The sequence below is a fragment of the Bactrocera latifrons genome, unplaced genomic scaffold (genome assembly GCF_001853355.1).
Source record: "Bactrocera latifrons isolate USDA-ARS-PBARC rearing strain unplaced genomic scaffold, ASM185335v1 scaffold_120, whole genome shotgun sequence".
Classification (NCBI taxonomy): Eukaryota; Metazoa; Arthropoda; class Insecta; order Diptera; family Tephritidae; genus Bactrocera; species Bactrocera latifrons.
Window position 1 is genome coordinate 171311 of NW_017534631.1, and position 6417 is coordinate 177727.

The 6417-nt window shown below is 36.0% G+C and overlaps 1 pseudogene; it reads right to left on the reverse strand.

Moving 5' to 3' along the window:
- Window positions 1-436: 436 nt before the first annotated feature.
- Window positions 437-2202, reverse strand: LOC108978328 (annotated as a pseudogene).
- Between the last annotated feature and the right edge of the window lie 4215 nt (window positions 2203-6417).

Below are 6417 nucleotides of genomic sequence, written 5' to 3' on the forward strand. Positions count from 1 at the left end.
GTTCCAATGGTCGAAAACACTCCTGCTCTGAGAGTATTCGACGCACTACACGCCGGGTGTAGAAGAGGAAAAGCCGTGTAAGCGGTGTCTACGTCAATAAAGAAAGAAAGAAATCATGCCATATATTTACAACCGAGATGGTACAAAAGACTTTACGGGAGCCGGTGTCAAATTTGGACAATAGGCTTGGCACCGCCCAAATCGAACTTAAAACTACAATTTATTCGTCTGTAGATGTCAAATTTCTAATTAAGTGCGCATGACCGAATTAATATCGGATTATATTCAACATATATATTTGTTCCGATGATTTATTGAAATATTTGATAATAAAAGAAATTGGTTTGATTATTTATTTAGCAATTATTATTGCACTTTTTATTTTAAAACTATGCTTACAAACAAACTTTATTCGTTGCGATCAATTCTTTAAAAATTAGCTCATCGATACGCCTAACATTTGAATCGAATACTCGTACACGACATAACTAATACAAACAGCAGGCAATACTTTGGCTAAATTTATGAATAATCCACGATACAATCCAGAAAAGCCTTCGTTGGCGATAATTGATTTAACTATTCCAATCGTTGTTAATCTACTTACCGGCCGCTTTGTGATAACTGTGCGACGTTCAGTTCTTGGAACAACTGCAAGAGATAATAAACAAAAAAAGAGTTAACTTCGGCTGAATCGAACCTATAAGACCCTTCAGAGGTGCGTACTATATATAACTGAATCTGCAAACGGACAATATATAGTTATTATATATAATATATAATAGTTATTTCGTGTGTCACTAATTTTGGAACACCGAAAAAAACATCGGAGACCCTAAAAAGTAAATTTATTTAAATTTACATTGATCCGTTCTGAACAATTTGGAACCAGTATTAACACCAACAACAATGTCGAAATCAAATGCCGACAGGTGCTACTTCGGACTGAGTAGGCAATTGAGAAGTAAAGTCTTCTCTCGACGAACCAGGATCAACTTCTACTTATTATCCCCGCCCTACTATATAGTGTAGAGGTATGGATGATGACAACATCTGATGAGTCGGCGTTTCAAGTTTTGAGAGAAATGTTCTACGGAAGATTTGTGTGAAATATATATGTAGTGCAACGACATTTTAGCGAATTAATAGACAGCGGCTATGCTATCTAGGTTATGTCGTCTGAAGGGACGAAAACATTCCAGCTCTGGAAGTATTCGACAAAGTACCTGTAGGGGGAAGCAGAGAAAGAGGAAGACCACCACTCCGTTGGAAGGAGCAGCTGAATAAGGACCTGGCTTCGCTTGGAATCTCCAATTTTGACGCGTAAGAGGTGCCCACGCCAATGAAGAAGAAGATATACCGATAAGTCAGATGAATATAGTTAAATCGACTCAGTTCGTTATGCGGATCTTATATATATATATATTTCTTCTAGGGTCTCCGACGTCTGTTAAAAAGTTCGCGGCAAACTTAATATACCCTGTTCAGTACTCACTTTGAGCTTGGATCCTTGTTCGTATTAACGAGCAAGGGTACGTTATAAGTTGACCCACTGCACTGGATATTGCACCGCAGACTAATAAAAGCATTGAATTCGGGTGCTTATTTGTTTTTTCACCGGCTAAATACTTTTTCAAAGTTTCATATAGGGCCAGATCTATGCCGGCATATGGTAAGACACCTAGCAAATTAATTGTGTAGCCATTGTAAAAACTTCGCACGCCTTCGGTTAAATAAATATTTTTAATTGAAGCAAATAATCCACGGTGCTCGCTGGTGGTGCGCAATGCTAGACGGGTCTTCAGAACATCGAATGGATAAACGGTTGTTTGCGAGATGCTACCAGCTACGGCACCAGCAATGAATCGCTCACCCATAGTCATTTCTTCTTGCGATGACTTGCGTTCTATTCTGATGTAATGCTTAATTTTCTCATAGATTGTGAATTTGATAGCCGAATCAGAACCGATTTTTAAAACATTAACGCCATTACCACGCCACATACTGCGTATGCCACCGGTTTTAATCATATAATTCGCACTATCCAGTAAGGAAGTTTTCTGAGTTTGCACCTGCACGCGGAAGCATTTTGCAAAAATTAAAGATCGACATGCTGTTTCAGCCATTTTATACCTGCATATATAGTTTTATCCGATCAATCGGCGCTGTGCTTGTACGCGAAACGACTCCGGCTAAACCGCCAGCCAGGGAATGGCGCCACCAACCGCCTTCTGCTTTCGATGGCGCATCCGAAAACTCATTAGGAACTTGTATATTATCAGTCATTGCAATATGCCGAACTTCTTGTAAAAAGATAAGCAATTTATTTTTATTTTTCAGATGAAATGACAAATACAATTTTCTGTTTTGTGTCTGCTTATGTTTTGAATAATATTTGTATGTATGTATGTCAAAGGTTTTAAATGTCAGTTAGTAATTTCGAAAATAAAACGTAGAATAAGACACATCTGGCATAGATGGCCAATGGAAATAAAGTGGGGAAAATGATGTGAGATTTATTAATTTTATTCATAGCAGTTCCTTGACGGTATCGGAGTACAGACTATTTTCCACATGGCAACATTTAAAATTACTCCGTATTATTTTCCTTTACAACACATAAATTCATTATTAATAAGATTTCAGAATAAACTTCGCAAAAGTAGTGATTCTAACGTTTGTAAACTTTCATTTGATCGAAATTGGACTGTTCTAGCTATTAATTTTTTTAAAAAGACCATCTTAGTGGAAATTGTATGCATAAAGTCAGCCATATAGAAAATGTGCGATAAATTATTGAAATAAAGTGGCCATCTTGTTCTGATACATAACTGGTATACATATAAAATTATTAAGATAGACATATTTGCTAAAAAAAATTAAAAATACATAAAATAATGTACTTAAATAATCGGCGATTTATTTTGGAAAATGCCTGGTGTCCCTTGATCCCATAGTCGAGTTCCAGGAAGATTATCTTGAAACTAAAAACCACAATAAAATATTTGTTAGTATGAATGAATAAAGGTAACAGTCGAAGATCTGGTCAAATTTTTGATTTTTGACAAAATGGTGGATTCGCAAATAATTTCGTGTTTTTGTAAAAAAATTACACTGCAGTGTGGCTGAAGTATTATTATTAAGAATCTTATTTTTCGATTATTATCTGAAAAACTTATAGAGGCAGGTTTCAAGCCAACCAGTCCAGTCGTTTTGGAGAAATTTTCCTCACCGACTATGAAAGCAGCGTTTCAAGAAAGCGTTTCGAGTTTGGAAGCCAATTGCACTTTGTTTATATATTGCTGTAAATGAGTTCAAATTTCCGAAACTATTTGCCAGATTAACTTCAAATATTCAGGGAATATTTTAAAATATATCGTCACCTGACATGCAAAATAACGTAACAACATTTTCGGAAATTTACAGTGCATGAATAAAACACGAAATAAAATGGAACATGAGTGAAACAAAATTTTAATATTGATTATAATTAGTTTATATCTGACCGCTGAACCTGAAAATGTTGAACATATGTAATTTTATGTATGTAATTTGAAGTAGTGAAGCGTAATCAATAAGACACCCAATTTTGAATTTTTTGATGATACGTTATTTTGCATTTCAGGTGACGATATGTATTGCTAATAACAAAAAAAAAAAAAAAAATAGTATGATAGTAGGACTATTTCGTTCCCTTGCCCCTATTACTCTTGTGCCAACGTTTTTGAAATCCTCCAAACAGTTGCTGAAGTCAATTTCCCCAATAGCGTTCAATGCGAGTGGCCATCGACGTTTAATGTCTTCAATTGACTCAATTGACAGTTTGACGGTGGGAGAGCAGTGTTTCACAGATGCCGCGTAGCCGGTTTTCGAAAGACATGAGTGATTTTGGAATCAATCGTGCTTTTACTTTTCTTAGGCCCAAATGTTCCTTCAAAATGGTTTTCACTGATCCTTCTGATATTCCAACGAGGCCAGTAAGATCTCTGACTGTTAATCGTCGATTTTCAAGCACCAGTTCCTTTATTTTATTGACGCGTTGATCATCAGTTGGTGTTGATGTCGTCCTGGATGTGGTCCGCCATCAACGCATTCTCGACGTTTTTTGAATCCACCAATCAAAAACACTTGCTCGCGACAAACAATTTTCAACGAAGCTCTTTTCCAACATTCTGAACTTTTAAGCACCAGAAATATGATTCCGAACACAAAATTTAATGGAACTTTTATGAATAATTTCACTCGTTGTAAAAATCGCCGAATGCACTTTATGTACTTCAGAAAGTAAAGCGTATGCAGAGTCCTAATGATTATTTTGATGTGACATTTGGCGCCGATGACAATGAGAGTCATTCCAACCTAGGTAAAAAATAGATGAGGTCTAGTAAAAGATTGTAAATTCGAATATTAAGTAAGAAACAAATGGAATTAGAAATAAAGATAAGTGTGTAGCTCATAATCCAATTCATTGATCGAACATACCAAGGATGAAGAGATGCTCAACTACACTCTCGTTGAAAGTAAGAGATCAATTGCTAAACACCAGAACCTCCTGAACTTTGACAGTTCACAGAGTTCAGGAGGTTTTGACGTTTAGCAATTAAAAACAAGAAAAAACTTCTTCTGCACCAAAGCCAATATACCCTTCACACGTGCATTTCTTTTCGTAACTGTGTGTTCAGTTTAAATGGAAGCTATATGCTATAGTAATCCGATCTGAACAACTTTTTCGGAGATTATATTATTACCTTGAGCAGTAATCCATATCAAATTTTGTGAAGATACCACGTCAAATGCGAAAGTTTTCCATACAAGCCCTTGATTCCGATCGTTCGGTTTGTGTGGCAGCTATATGCTATAGTAAGCCGATCTGAACAATTTCTTCGGAGATTACATTGTTGCCTTAGGAAATAATTTATACCAAATTTCTTGAATATATCTTGTCAAATGCAAAAGTTTTCCATACAAGAACAGATGCGAAAGCTTTCCATACAAGAACTTGATTTCGATCGTTCAGTTTGTATGGCAGCTATATGTTATAGTGGTACGATATCGGTGGTTCCGACAAATGAGTAGCCATTTGAAGAGAAAATGACATTTGCAAAATTTCCAAATGATATTTTAAAAACTGAGAGACTAGTTCGAATGTATACAGACCGACGGACGAACGGACAGACAGACAGACGGACATGGCTAAATCGACTTAGCTCAACATACTGATCATTTAAATATATACTTGATAGGGTCTAAGACGCTTCCTTCTGGGTGTTACAAACTTCGTGACAAACTTAATATACCCTGTTCAGGGTATAACAAGCGATTATCAGATTGAAATCTTGCCAAAACAAGTAAGCTATCATCATTGGTTCCTAATGTATATATCATACAGAGAAGGCATTAGATGGAATTCAAAATAGCGTTATATTGGAAGAAGGTGTGGTTGTGAACCGATTTCACCCATATTTCTTACATGTAATCAGGGTGTTAAGAAAATATTATATACCGAATTTCATTGAAATCGGTCGAGTAGTTCTTGAGATATGGTTTTTGGTCCATAACTGGGCGACGCCACGCCCATTTTCAATTTTTAAAAAAAGCCTGCGTGCAGCTTCCTTCTGCCATTTCTTCCGTAAAATTTAGTGTTTCTGACGCTTTTTGTTTTATTTTCAGCATAACCTTAGTATGGGAGGTGGGCGTGGTTATTATCCGATTTCTTCCATTTTTCAACTGTATATGGAAATGCCTGAAGGAAACGACTCTATAGAGTTTGGTTGACTTACTATAGTAGTTTCCGAGACATGTACAAAAAACTTAGTAGGGGGCGGGGCCACGCCCACTTTTCCAAAAAAAATTCACTTTAATATCTTTATTTATGGCTTATTTATGACACTTTATAGGTTTTCGGTTTTCGCCATTTTGTGGCCGTGGCAGTGGGCCGATTTTGCCCATCCCAGAAATACGTGTACCAAGTTTCATCATCAATTTTTACTCAAGTTACAGCTTTCACGGACGGACGGACGGGCAGACAGACATCCGGATTTCAACTCTACTCGTCACCCTGATCACTTTATACACTTTAGACCACTAATAAAGAATGTAAAACAATGAAAATTTAAAGAAAATGTTAAATTTAAATGTACTATTTAATGAAACGTTTTGTAATGTGATACATTTCCCCCAGATTAGCTGTTGTACTGTGTTATTAAAAATATTTATTAAATGAGAGCTAATAAGATGAAATGAACTAAATTATTATTTTGTCCGATCTGGCTATATGGAAAATGTTATAAAAAGCTAATTTTGAGGCGCTCTCACACTGGAATCTTTTGGGCATTGCTTTATCCCTGGAACATAAAATTGTGTTACGACGTAGACAATTTATCGAGAAACCCGTTAAAATATGTATATTCAATATTG